Below are 14,989 nucleotides of genomic sequence, written 5' to 3' on the forward strand. Positions count from 1 at the left end.
TTATTTGAATAGATATCCAACTTCATATTGAGATCTGATGTAGCTAATGTGTTTCTTTAAAGTGCTCCTTTAATTTTTGTGAGCAGTATATTTCTGTAGATAGAGGAACATTACAGACCTCTTAGCTCCATGATGAGAGGTTTCTTTTGTGGCTTCAGACCACTGCTGTCTATCTGACTTTTCTCCTGGAGCTCAGCTCCTTCAGCTTCCTCTGTCTTTCCTAATATTTTTTTTAATATTATTTGTGAAAAAGAATTTAAAAAATGTTTGGGGGAGAAGTTTTATCCAGCTGGATTTTAGGTCGGCTCGGCTGGAAACTACATAGGTGGGGGCCTGTCTGTCTATTCTGAACTGCTTGTCTTTTTTCATTTATTTATTTATTTATTTCTCTCATGTGCCATCATAATCTACAATAAACAAAAGGTCATAACACAACACAAAAGAAACAGAAACAATGTAACACATGAGTGAAAAGGAGCATGACGAAGACCAGGTCTTATTATTTATGCCCCTTAAGCAAAACACTACACAACTTTGGCCATCCAGATCACATCCATCTATACAATTACTTGCATGTTTTTAAAACAACTTATAATTTTCAAATGTTACTTTTCTATACAGTCTTTTTAACAGCAGAATTGTCTGTGAAGTTTTTATTTCAACAAATAAAGAATTCCACAGTTTTATTCCAGAAAACACAAAACCTCTTTGCCTTAATGAAGTCCGTGCAAAAGGTAAATAAAAGTCTCCTTTTCTTTGACTATAACACTCAGTAATTAATTTAAATTTAACACAGATATGCTCTGGAAGCAATCTGTTTTTAATCTTCCACATGGTCACAACTGTACTTAACTGAACAAGATCTGGAAATTTGAGGTTGTTGGTTTTAACAAAAAGTTCATGGGTGTGGTCTCTATGTCCTGTATGATTTATAATTCTGATAACTTTCTTTTGTAGTACGTTTAATCTATTGGTGTAACACTTGCAAGCATTTCCCATACCTCATTGCAATAGAGGAGGTATGGGACTATTAAGGAGTTGTATAAAATGTGCAAGACATCTTTATCTAGAGTATGTTTTACTTTATATAAAATGCCAATGTTTTTACCTTTTTTCTTACTTATATAATCAATATGAGATTTCCAACTAAGTTTATTATCGAGTACAACTCCTAAAAATTTTATTTCAGAAATGCTATTAATAACAACTTCCTCAACTTTAATAATTCTATTTTCTCCATTATTTCTTGTTCCAAAAATCATACATTTAGTTTTTTCCCAATTTAGAACTAATTTGTTTGCATCAAAGCATCTTTGTAATATAACCAGTTCATTTTCCATGTTTGCAGTGACTGATTCTAAATTATTCCCTGAACTGTAAACAGTTGTATCATCAGCAAATAACAGATAATTTACATTTTTTGAGATTTCATGGATGTCATTGATAAATAATATAAATAGTTTGGGCCCGATTACGGAACCTTGTGGAATTCCAGACAATGCTGTTTCACATTTTGATGTTGAATTATTAATCTGAACATATTGTGGTCTGTTTTCAAGGCAACTTTCCAGCCATTTAAATACAACACCTTTTATGCCATAATTGCCCAGTTTTGCTAACAAAATACTGTGGTTTACGGTATCAAATGCTTTTTGCAAATCAAGAAATAAACTAACCATGAAGTATTTTTTGTCAATTGCAGCAAGAATCTCATCTGTTAAATGAATGAGTGCAGTGGAGGTTGATCTTTTAGCTCAAAACCCATACTGATATTCAAAAAGTAAAAGATTTTTTTCAAGAAACAAATTCAATTTTTGTGTGAACCATTTTTCTATTATTTTTGAAAATTGTGAGAGTATGGATACTGGCTTATAATTAGTAAATATGTGTTCACCGTTTTGTTTAAATATTGGGATTATCTTAGCTACTTTCATTTTTTGAGGAAAAATTCCAGTTCTAAAAGAAAGGTTAAATATGTATGTTCAGGGGCTAAGAATGCAATCTATTGTCTTTTTTACTATAATCATGTCTATCCACAACATCAGTGGGCGGGACTTTCACAGAAAAGCCTGGAGTTTCCGCAATTTTTAGACAACATTGTGGAAAATTCATGAAGGTTCCCATCCCAAAATTAGATAATAGTTGGTTTCCTCATTGTTGGATTTCTAATAGCAGACAGTTCCGTTCCGCTTTGATCAATATTTTACCCACTGATTGGGTCACTGAAAATATCTCGTGCCCAAAGCTGAGTGACTCAGTAATCATGTTTAAGTTTTTCCTGAAGAGCAGGTCTGAGGATGAGTGTGAGGCTGTCCATGTTTTCCACCACACAGCCCTGCAGAGGTGTTGGGAGGCATGCAGATTACCAGGATCAAAGGTCTCATCAGGCAGGAGACACGTGGAAAAGGCGGAAAAGCTTGCTTTAAATACACTAAATGACAAGTTGCATCTCAAACACAAACCCCAAGAAAAATGCAATCAAACTGCTTCATTGCAGTTATGAAACGTATCCTTCCAACCTTCCTGTAAGAAACATGCAGTAAAAGGTTGGATGCTTGGAACTGTGCAAAGTCTTCAGGAACGTCAATCATTCAGACTTTCCCTTAAATAAAAAGATGGTAAATTTTGGAAATAAAAATTAACTCACTGAATATCTGTCTGAAGATTTTCTTGCAGCTCTGCATTCGCTTGAACCAAACTCTTCTGTTTGGACAAAAATTCCCAGTAGTAAATTAGAAGAACAACAGTTTGACGCTATCTGTCAGCATTTGCAGCAGTCACGCCATCTGCATCCAATTTGGCCTCCCCTTTCATTACAGCCAAAGTACTAAAAATACTCAAAAACCTCAGCATCAACCCCTAGAGGAGGCTGCGTTCAGACAAAGCGGGCGGCGTGGGGCGATTTTTCTCACTCCTTTCTCACTGCGTGCTCTGGAAGCTTCCGTAATTGCGTGGCGCCGAGCCTAAACTCGCAGATTAAATGATTAATCCTCAACTAGGCTTGAACTGAGGTCTGAAGGGGCTGACGCTGAATGGCACACACATGGTACAAATATTTATATAATACACTGTATTAACATCATTACAACAGTCTTATTCAGCCAAGGAATTTAACACTCAGCATGTCAGAGCTGTGGACATTTCTAAGGGTTGAAGAGGATGTTTGTGCATCAACACAAAACAATCAAAGAATTTGTGATTTCTGTCCACAAAGTGTTGAAGATTTGTTTGTCTGTTGGAGCTTCAGTGAAGCTGAAACACAGCACATTTGCAGCTGTTCAAGCCTTACATAAGGGGGCTTTAGGAGAGCTGTTTGGTCTGCAAAACAGTTTGTTTCTTTGAAAAGTCTGTGCGGCATGTAAATATGAGAGCACGGAGAACCCAGCAGAGCTCTTAACCGCCTTGGTTGATCACAATCTGCTCACATGACCACAGCCCTTTAACCCTACAATACCAGAGCAACAGATCCAGCGTTCACGTTTTTTGAATTACTCTAACTCTTCAACCGTTTACACAATTAATGCAATTTCAACATATTCTGAAAGCTGAACAAAGCAGCTTTCTGTTTACTGTAGGAAAAAGAGCTGCTCCATTTCTCAAATTCAGTGTCCAGCCAAGTGTCCAAGATACATGGTTTAACAAGGGTTTCCAGGAAAGATAAGACAGAAATAGATGTGTTGGAATGCCTGGTGTTGACGAAGGTTCCTCTGGTACGATTGCCAAAGAAGGACTGTGGTCCCAACGAAGGCGGTGAGTGTGCTGTGCTTTGGGTCACGTACACTCGGGTATAAAGATTGGAGAGAACAGAGATTCGGGGGCTTCTTCGACAAAATCTGACTGGTTACGCTTGGAATACTCTGTGACTTTATTCATGAATAAACAGACCCTCTGAGCACGTGCAGCGTCCGGTTTTTCATTTTACTTTGACTCAATTTTTCCTCAACATATTGGCGTCCCTGGGTGGGCCGTGTAGGTGTCCGTGGTGGATCTCCAAATCGCAAACGCTGCAGCACAAAAGATACGAGGTAAGAGAATTTTCTCTTAAATTGGTGATTTGGGGAGACGGCACGGAGGCCTGGCGGCCCCGAACTTGGACTTCTGCTGTGCTCAAGGAAAATAAGAGTCATAAATTAGGTCAATTTAATTGGTGAAATACGATCTAAAATAACAAAATAAATAAATTAAGCACTAATGAATTAAAAGAAACTAAGTGCAAATAATAAGCGAACAAACCATAAGCCCCCTCCCCTCCTCCTGGTTTCAGAGAGAGGGGAGAGAGAGCAAAAACTGAGCGCTGTTGTGAAATTCTGTTGCTGCTATAGAGAAGCGGAGGTACAGAGTTTGAATAAGTTGTGTTGGCCAAACAACCCAACCTATGTAGTGCTGAAGGTCTGAATACACAGGGCGAGCGGGGCGCATGAGAATGTGACCTTTTAGAGCTCGGATGAGTAGGAAACGTAAACCTTGATTGCACCAATCCGAAGAGGTTACACGTCCCTGGGCTCATTGAAAGGACGGGTGCAGCGTTCCTACAATTATTATATGTGGAGAAATCTACACTAAGGGAGAGCTCCTCCAAAGAGGGGTATCCCCGTAAAGTTTCTTCAGCACTTAGTGGGTGATGTTATAATGATATACTGATCAAAATAATTATTATATATCTGCTAGAATGTGTCCGGATACATTATTCCTTCAATCTTTTCTTGACTATACCTTTTCCTCACTTTCTCTTCTATGCTTAGAATCTCTCTATCTGATGTGGTGTGTGTGCTCGCGAGCTGTGTGAATTTTGCTCTCTCTCTGAATGAAGGAAGCCGTGTGTGTGTTGATACAGGCAGGTTGTGTGGAGGCGCAGTTAGGTTGAAACCAGACGTGCAGAGAGGATGGGGCTGACAACTGTAAGTGTGTGTGTGTGAGTGTGTGTAAGTGAGTAAAGTGAGAGTGGCCACAATAACAATAAATCGAATACAAAAAGGTGAAGTGAGCGTTAAAGCCACTAAATCTTGCTGGAGCTCCATAAAAGTTAAAATCTAACTTAACAAAATTATAAAATTGTACTTAAGAACCAAGTAAATAGAGGCACAGATGAGGATTGGGTAGAGATAGAAATTATATTTGGATGCACCCGTAGGTTTACATGTGTTATTTCCATTGTTGCTGCTTTCTTTTACATTATAATGTGATGTTATAATACTGTGCAAATGCTGTGCAAATCTGTGTGCATAATTTGATAAATTGTGTAGTATAGGTGCTGTGGGTGTTCCATCTGAATCTCCATTGTAGTTGTGATCTGCTGCAGGTCTAACCATATTAATCATTGTGCATCCCATTACTGCTCATTGCGAGTAGCATAGCTGGTTCTTTGAAAAAAGTTTGAGCGCTAGTGTTGCAGTCTGAATCCTCAGAGTAGAGCGTTTGACTGAATCAAATATCGATCACGTATGGTCTCCTCTTGACACGCCCCTTGTATGTGTATGGCTGGTGCGATTGTAGGCGTAGACGAAAAAGGAGGAGAAAGTTTTATCTGGTGATAGGGGTGTGGCAATAGTTGACGTGCAGCAGTTTGGGTTGTGCTTGAAAGGTTGCCAAGAGCCCCCACCGGAGCACTCTCCGACTGTGCGAGCAGGCAGATAAGGAGAAAGAAAAAAGGCTCTCTCACACGGCAGCTGCAAGTCTGCTTGGGAGTCCCTATTAAGTTGAAGGAGTAGTTTTAAGAGTTAAGTGCTAAAAATAATTAAAATAATCAAAATTTTGTGTTTGGCGTCTTCCAGTCACTTTGGCTTAACAGCATTTAAACCCTTATACTCAAATTAAATTGCCAAATCTGATAAATCATATAGAGACCATAGAAGAACTGCTCATCCCAATTCAGGAGTTCAGTTTTAACTCAATTGAATTATTTTGATTAAGGGTGACATTCCTAAAAATAAAAGTAACGTAAATTAGATTAACCTGAATTGATTAACCATTCAGACAAATGAAAAGAACTCTAAACACAAACAGAATAACAAATAAATATAACAGCCAACTTAAACAATCAAGATAAGGAAAATGGCGTTACAAATGAAAGCAACCATGATCCCAATCACTATTTTGAGTGTGCAGTACCCCCAGTGGGTCAATGAACTTCCAAAAATATCAAACAAATGGCACAAGCGAACTCAAAAGCTTGACTCACCATGGCCTCAAAATGGTACATTTGATGTTGACGTTTGCACAATAATGGAAACTCGAATTAAAGATTACAAACCAAAGGATCACAGTAAAAAACGCAACCAAAAAAGACAGACCGAATTACAAGTACTCGATTTGTTTAAAACTGAAGGTCAGAACTATAGAGACAAAATCAGAGGAAAACTAGCTGAACTGAAAAATCTTAATATAAAGAGCAACAATGAGAAAGACCAAGACTTCAATACGTCTGCAGGAATATACCCATCTCTAGCTGGAACATTAAGCATCAATGGGAATTTTGAATATGACAAAGCAAACGCCCAGAAGGGAACAAGTTTTAACCTAAATGTGGAAGCTTCTCCTCAAAAAGCAGTAGGAGGGTCCGTGGACGCATGTTCACCAGGGACAAGAGCTGAAAATGCCCATTCTCTACCAGTAGAGCGAGGTCCATGCGACAGTGTGGAGGAAATAAACCAGGAACAACTACATCCTCAGCATTGCAGCACAGGGCGAAAGGCAGAAAAGCCCAGACAAAGTCAAATACTGGACTGTTATGCTGAACGAACTGCACAGAGAGAGGGAGCACAGAGTGAGTCGTACTGGATAGATATGGCCGACCAATCTAGACTGAACCAACCCAGAATAAAGGAAAAAACCATTATAGAAGAATATGAAGAACATTTGGATAAAATATACAACACATGTAAGGAGCTTCAAAATTTATCAGTGAATGCAGAAGCTCACTGTAATGCAGAAGGAAAGCAGAAAAAAGGAAGAGAAGAGCCATATGATCTCAGATACAGACCTAATATACACCCACCTGATAGGTATACTGATCCAGGTCAATTTCCGATCTTAATAAAAGGCACACAGGCACACTACATACCATGGCAGTCTGTGGATTTGACTGGGCTGGTTGCCCGGCTCCCCGACTTGCATGATGGTGCAGCTAAATGGATTCGAGTCTTTGAGGAAGAGACAGTGGGGAAGATGTTGGCTATTGGTGACATAAAGGCAGTTCTGGCACAGATCTTAGGGGTTCCAACTATGGAAAACATCATCCACAAGACTGGTTATGTTTGGATGAAAAGTCACATGGCTGATGGGACTGAGTTTAATGCCTACCGTGCTACCATGTGGCAGGCTCTAAGGGAGGAATTTCCCAACAAGATTGACCGCAAAGCACTGAAAGGTGAGCCATTGATGGACAATGAGAATCCCATTGCATACATAAACAAGCAAATGAAGAGGTGGAAACAAGAGACTGAGGAGGAGCCTGAACGCTCTCCACTCTTAATGACTCTGTTCAGAGAATCAATAATTGAGGCCTTGCCGGCTCCAGCCCAGGCCAAACTGGAGGATGTGGTGGGACTGAGTTCTATGCCACACAGACAGTTTCGGGACCATGTGGTCTATGTGGTTGAAAAATACAGAAAAGAGCAGGAACCACAGAGGGAGCAGGACACGCGGACTCAGAGAAAAGTCACGCAACTTCAGCTGAATGAACTACAGAACAAAGGCAAAGCAAAGACGCAAGCACCTGTACTGAGTGCTGAACCAAGGGACATTGCAGGATGGGTGCCAGTACAACAGTCAGGTGCAGCCCCTCCAGTTGGACCACCTGCATCAGCTCCTCAAGTCCAACAACCACCAGTTGTTAATGTGTACTCCCAGCAGGCCCCAGGACCAAGGAATGGTCGGGTTGCAGGGGGGCCAAGGCCTCAAAGGGGAAGTCCAATGGGATACCCAAGGGCTCCACAAACTCCAGGACTGTGTTGGGGCTGCCAGTCACAGAGTCATCTCTGGAACCAGTGTCCTAACAACATAGGAAAGGGTTTTGCGTATGGACAATGGAGTCGGCAACCTAGGCCCAGGCAAAACCTAGCTGCCCCAAGAACACCTGGTCCAGCGAACTATTGGGCCAGTCAAAAATATGGATACTAGGGGTGCCCAGAGAGTCCTACAGGGGAGAGTCAGTTTCCAATTATATCTACAGAACCAGAAAAAGAACCCATACTACATGTAGAATTGGAGAACAAATTAACACCTATGCTAATAGACACTGGAGCATCATATACATGTGTAAGTCCAGCCTATGCCGCACATCTCCCCATGTCAGACAAATTTGTCAAGACTGTAGGATTCTCGGGAAAAACTCAAGTAACCCCAATGACAGGTCCAGTGTCTATAACCATGGCAAATAAAACAGCAAAGCTACCAATTCTTGTGTCTGACCAAACACCTGTAAACTTATTAGGTAGAGATGCACTTTGTAAATTAAAAGTTAACATTCTCTGCTCCCCTCAAGGTGTGTTCATTGACGAAATTGGTATAAATTATCAAATGCCTCAACAAGCACAATTGGCGAAAGTTTATTGGCTAGGAAATATTAATGAGCAAGTGAATAATGTTGTGTCTCCATGGAAGCCGTTTTTACATATGCAAATTCCAAAAGCGCGGAAACCAATTTCTGACTATCACTGCACCATGTTCTATGATCCTTCCTGCAGTGAGATTTTTGAGGAGAAGTGGGATAAATTGACGGAAAATAAAACCGTTGAGTTAGTGACAAATTACATTATTATTGGGCAACAGGGAGCAGCTATCGGTGTAGAAACAAACCCGTTTATCTCAGATTGGTACAATGTGCCAGAATCAGCGCCACACATTACCCTGTTGGTAAATGAAGGCTTTGAACCAAAAGACTTGGGACCAATGATAAAAACCGCAAAGCAGCAAACATGGTCAAAGACAGACAACCCGTTGATGTTCACAACCAAAGATGAGTCAATGCTCAAAATACTGTGTGGAACCTCATTAATCGCAAAACCACAGGTCATAACAGTTCCAACCAAAAAGACTGTTAAACAAATGGTACAGGTTCAAGAAAACCATTTAAAAGATGAAATGTTGAAGCAAGTTCCAGATCATGTGTGGTCCAAACATGAAACAGATGTGGGACTAGTTAAATCAGCTAATCCCGTCCAGATAGAGTTGAAACCGAATGTGCGAATGCCATTTCGGCCCCAATATCCTTTGAAACCTGAAGCTGAAGAAGGAATTAGCCACACAATACGAGGACTTTTAGAAGCTGGTGTGTTGACTGAAGTACACAGTCCGTGTAACACTCCCATCCTACCACTGTTGAAGGCAGATAAATCTAAGTATCGCTTGGTGCATGATTTACGAGCTGTGAATGAGGTAGTACAGGACTGGCCGGCTGATGTCCCCAATCCTCATATTTTGCTAACAAACATCCCTCCAAGGGCTAAGTTTTTCAACGTGATTGATTTGTGCTCAGCCTTTTTTAGTATTCTGTTGGCTGAGGAGTCTCAGTACCTTTTTGCGTTCACATACAGGAAAAAGAAGTACAGTTACACTAGACTTCCACAAGGGTTTAAACATAGCCCTCATGTGTTCAATCAGATTCTGAGGAGAGACCTAGAAGGGCTACGCATTAGCAGTACCTTGCTACAGTACGTTGATGACTTACTGATTTGTTCAGACACAATTGAGGAGTGTCATAAAGACTCTATGACACTGTTGAAAAGACTGTCAGAGGGGGGACATAAAGTGTCTCAAGCCAAAATGCAGTACTGCCAAACACAAGTGGAGTATTTGGGAAGACTAATCTCACATGGAGCCATTGCAGTGACCCCTTCTCAGTTGGAGGGAGTCAGTAAGGCTCCACGACCCCAAACAGTTGGTCAAATGATGACGTTTTTGGGAATGACAGGCTTTAATTCAGAATGGATTGAAGATTATGCCATTAAAACAGCTTAAAACAGCTCCTCTTCATGAACTAATGAAGTCAACAGGGACACAAGCCTTGTCAACCCCCTTACAGTGGACCAGAGAGGCTACGATAGCTTTTGAAACTATCAAACAGGAAATGCAAACAGCCCCTGCATTAGCAATGCCAAATTATGAGAAACTTTTTTTGCTATATGTGTCAATTCGCCGTGACATGTATGCGACAGCCGTGTTGATGCAGGAAACGTGCAGTGGGAGGAGGAAGCAACCCATTGCTTACTATAGTTCAAAGCTTGACAGTGTAGTACAGGGATGGCCTCCATGTTATCAGGGTTTGGCAGCAGTGTACTATGCTTACGAGAAAGCCTCTTCAATAACGATGGGGTATCCAGTGACCATTTACACTCATCACAAAGTAACAGAGTTGGTGGATCAGGGAAGGTTTGTGGTTAATCAATCAAGATGTTTGCAGTTTGCAGCATTGTTAACGCATCCTGATGTGACAATCAAGCGTTGTACTACAGTGAACCCAGCAGATGTTGTTCCATTTGACTTTGAGGGGGAGCCTCATGAATGCGTGGCTGAGTCCATGAAATATTCCAGGTTGAGGCTTGATCTTGAGTCAGTCCCGCTGTTAAATGCTGACGTCACGTACTTTGTGGATGGCTCATGTTACAGAGATCATCTGGGAAATCATGCAGGCTATGCTGTAGTAGAACCGAGAGAAGATGCCTTTGCAACAGTTAAGGCGGAACACTGTGTGCAGCCATGTTCAGCTCAGCTAGCTGAACTAAAGGCTTTGACAGCAGCTTGTGAACTAGCAAAAGGGAAAATTGCCAACGTGTTCACAGACAGTTCCTATGCACATGGTGTATGTCATCTTTTCGGAGCCGTGTGGAAACAGAGAGGTTTTCGGAGAACAGATGGAACACCAATTCAGCATGAACAACAAATAATCGCTTTAATCAGAGCTATGATGCAGCCTTCAAAGTTAGCCATAATTAAGTGCCAAGCGCACAGGAAGGGGGATGATGGTGTGACAAAAGGGAACAATGCAGCAGACATTGCTGCTAAGGAAGCATCCCGGAGTGAAGTTGCAATACTATCACCCGTGATCGCGATAAACACATTGGCTATGCCAGAAGACATAATTTTGATGCAACAAAATGCAAGTCTGAGTGAACGAACACTGTGGGAAAAAAGGGGTGCCTCGGCAGACAAGGAAGGGTTGTGGAGATCACATGAGGGCTTGTTGATGGCTCCTGTGACTCTTCTGACGGTCCTGGTGTCTGAGGCACATAACCCTGACCACTGTGCTCGAAAAGAAGTGATTAAACGCATAAGGAACCAAGGCTATTGGTCACCTTACTTGCAAGCAATGGTGGATGAGATCCTAAGTCAATGTGAAGTCTGTGCATTGCGAAATGTGAGAAAAGGTATTCAAACCCCGGCTGGACACATTCCAGTGCCGGAAGGTCCATTCAAACACTTAATCATAGACTATGTTGATATGCTCAAAACAGTGCAGGGAAAACGCTACATGGCGGTCATCATCGATGCCTACAGCAGGTGGGTAGAGGCCGTCCCTTCCAAGGATCTGGGGGCAGAAACTGTGGTGAAGTTTTTGATCAGAGAGGTAATACCACGGTTTGGCTTCCCATCAAAAATCTCATCTGACAATGGTGCAGCATTTGTTCAAAAAGTAGCACGGGGGATCTTACAACAGCTGCGAATCAAACAACATCTGGGAGCTGTGTATCATCCACAGAGTCAAGGTCTTGTTGAAAGAGTCAATGGGACCCTCAAAACACGCATTGGTAAAATCTGTGCTAGTGCAAAACTAAACTGGGTCGACGCTTTGCCGCTTGCTTTGCTGAGTTACCGCATGCAAACTCATAGTGCTACTCACTTATCGCCGCATGACATGCTTACTGGCCGACCAATGCCGACCCCACAATTCAGGGAGCCGTATAAAGGCCTCACATTGGAGCAGTTGCAAGGTGAATTAACTGAATATGTGAGACAATTTACTGCTATCCATAAGTCTATATATTTACAGGAAAAGCGTAAGGAGTCTCAGCTACAGGTGGAGTTGGAGAGGCTGGTGAAGCCAGGTGACCGGGTCTACATTAAGGTGTTCCGGAGAAAGTGGCACGAGCCAAGACGAGAAGGGCCTTACGTGGTGGTTCGAGCGACGCCGACTGCAGTCCAGGTCGAGGGCAGCACCACGTGGTATCATCTCAACCACTGCACCAGGGCCACCTGCCCAGATGAGGAGAGTAAAGTGCCGTTGGGGCTTCCAAGAGAGCGGTTCGATGGGTCACACACTCCAGCTACTAATGAGACTTGTTCTGCTCTGGCTACTGACAGGAAACCTGCAGAGTGCATTCCTGTCAGAGACATTGAAACCTCAAGAGAAGACAGTCAAAGGTGAATCTGACCCGGCAGGGGGCGGGTCGGGATCAGGAGTGCCTGCCACCGAGAGGAGAGAATGAAACACGTCCAGATGATCGGCACATGAACAGCCAAGAAGCAGACCTTCTTAGAGCAGGTGATGTGACAGCAAGGTCCAATGACTCTGTGCTGAGCATGGCAGATGATGTCAATCTTAACAGAAGTTCCCAGGTTACGGCCAGATCTCCAGGACTTTCAAAGGGATGTATATCAAAGGTTAGTAGTCTCCTGGGTAAAACAGAGACAGTACCCACGCCATCTCTCACGCCAGCAAACATAGTGTTGACAAAGCCAACTATAGCTCATGAGCTGACCACAACAGCACCCATGATAGTTTATACGTAGTATTATGGTAATACTTTAATAATAATAATAATAATTAGTTCAACGACTAACAAGCCATAGACGCTCTAGAGAAGCTACAGTGACTCCAAGTATGAGAGGAGAACAACTGCATGAAACTAGTCGTATGGCGTGGCAGAATAGGCAAATACTAATAATAGATTGGATGCTGGCAGAAAAGGGTGGAGTCTGTCACATGTTTGGAGAGTATTGTTGTTCCTACATCCCCAATAATACAGCTGTAGAAGGAACGTTCACAACAGTGATGGAAAAACTCAGTGGATTGCAGACTGAACTAGCTGAAAATGCAGGTCAGAATGAAGTATGGAGTTGGCTGGGTTCTTGGGGAAAGTGGAAGTAGTTGCTGGTAAAGGCAGCGGTAGGGGCAGTCATGGTCCTTATTAGCCTGGTCCTGCTGGTCTGCTGCTGTGTACCGATCACAAAGAGCCTATGCCTCAAGCTCCTGGACACAAGGGTCCAAAAGATGACGGTGAACACGATGGCTGAGTTCCAGATGGTCCAGATGCTCATCGAGAGCCTGTGTCCTGAGTATACCAATGGAGGAAATCACTGGAGTGACGTGAGTGTGTGACCCCAACGTGGGAGTTGCGACAGAAGCTGAAAGACCTCTGGAGCTGTTGGAAGTATCTCTCATTTCCTGTGGAGTGCGGTGGAATTATTTTTCTTTTTCTTTTTATTCTTTGAAGAACAGCTGGTTTCCGCAGCTGTAGGAGCGCACGTGTCATTGCCCTATAAGCAAGGAGGGTAAGGAAAGGGGACTCCCTCTGCAGGTCCGGAACTGCAGAGCTGTCAAAAGAGAGAGTCTGCGACCTGCAACCTGGTTGCAGGTTCAGGGTTCAGAAGAATGCGAGGCTGCGAATATCGCTTGGAAGACTTTTCAGGACTGAAACAAAGTTTGTGAAGAAAAAAAAAAAAAAAAAAAATATATAATGGAGTGTGATATTGACCACTGTGTTTGATCACTGCAAACTGACGGAAACTTGTTTCTGTGAGATGTTTTACCGGTGTGAGCAACATACACAGTAAGAAGTGCCAACTAATGTGTTCGGTAGCTAATGGATATATTCTAATGATATATTCAAAATTGCATCATATGCTAGACTTATAGATACTGCAGTATTATCTTCGTGAAGTACCTAGAGGGTTATAAATATACATTATTTTACTCAGTATATTTTGTTATGTGTTGCACTGTTACGACCCCTGGTCGTGTGTGTGTTTTGTGTGTGTGTGTGTTTTGTGTTATCTGTGTTACCAGCTCCTGCACCAGTCCAGCTCCTCCACTGCTGCTGACCCTTCTTGCAGAGCTGATTGAGGCACCCTCCCAACCAATCCCTGAGCTGGGAGGTAAGCTTAAAAGAAGCCAGGAAGCTCTGCTCCAGTGGCGGCTGAATTCCTGAGTGGGGAATTTGTTTCTCAGCCTGCACCTGCTGTCTGCCTGGCCCAAGCCTGCTAGCTTCTGGTTTCCCCTCTTTAGTTTGTTGTATTTGTTAATTTTGCTCTGGTGGTTTCTTTAGTTTGCTTTGGAGCAATACTTATGTTTGACTGTTTGGTTTTGCTGTAAAGCCTGAGAACCTAAGTTACTATTAGTATTCATTCATTTGGCTTTTTGTGGTTTGTTTTATCTTATGTTTTGACACCTGTCACTCAATTAAACACTGTGTCTCCTTCTTATCCCTGCCCGGTTATTTACTTATTTCTTTATGTTGCACATTTCTTCCTCCTTCCCAAGGAGGGACGTAACATAAGTGGGGGCTCGTCCGGGATATTTAAAGGGTTTAAGAGACGCCTGAGACTAGCTGTACCTTGAGTGACGTCCTAGCAGCTTTGTGCTGACGTGTCCTTCCTCCTGTGTCTGTGCGCAGAGGACGCCAATTTGTAAAGGGGAAAACCATGGCATCCGGCTTTAGTTTGGAGCATTTTATTGCTCACCCAACCTTGCATCAATTAGAAATGTGCCGCAAATGCGATTTGGTGCAGATTGCGAACCACTTCAACATCAATTTTCCAAAACCCATCGTTAAACACGATCTTAAGATTCTTCTGGTGAGTAGCCTGGTGGATTTGGGTGTGATTTGTTTGCCAGTCACTGATGTGCCCGTGTTGTCCGCGGACGGCGCCTCGGGGAGAGGTGGCCGCGAGCGTGACGGCGGCACCCCGCGCGTGGGTGACCGTGTGCACGCGGAGATGCCTCCCCTGCTTGGAGCACCTGCCAGAGAGAGCTCCGAGAGGCCTGACCTGGGAA

General features: G+C 42.6%; 1 long non-coding RNA gene across 1 annotated transcript in view; it reads right to left on the reverse strand.

The window, feature by feature from the left end:
- Positions 1–13,294: 13,294 nt before the first annotated feature.
- LOC118598104 overlaps positions 13,295–14,989 on the reverse strand; it is a 3,752-nt gene continuing 2,057 nt past the window's right edge. The window contains exon 2 of the long non-coding RNA XR_004947206.1: positions 13,295–13,935. This is a non-coding gene — a long non-coding RNA (uncharacterized LOC118598104). The remainder of the gene's footprint in view (positions 13,936–14,989) is intronic.

Source organism: Oryzias melastigma, linkage group LG23 (genome assembly GCF_002922805.2).
Source record: "Oryzias melastigma strain HK-1 linkage group LG23, ASM292280v2, whole genome shotgun sequence".
Taxonomy (NCBI): domain Eukaryota; kingdom Metazoa; phylum Chordata; class Actinopteri; order Beloniformes; family Adrianichthyidae; genus Oryzias; species Oryzias melastigma.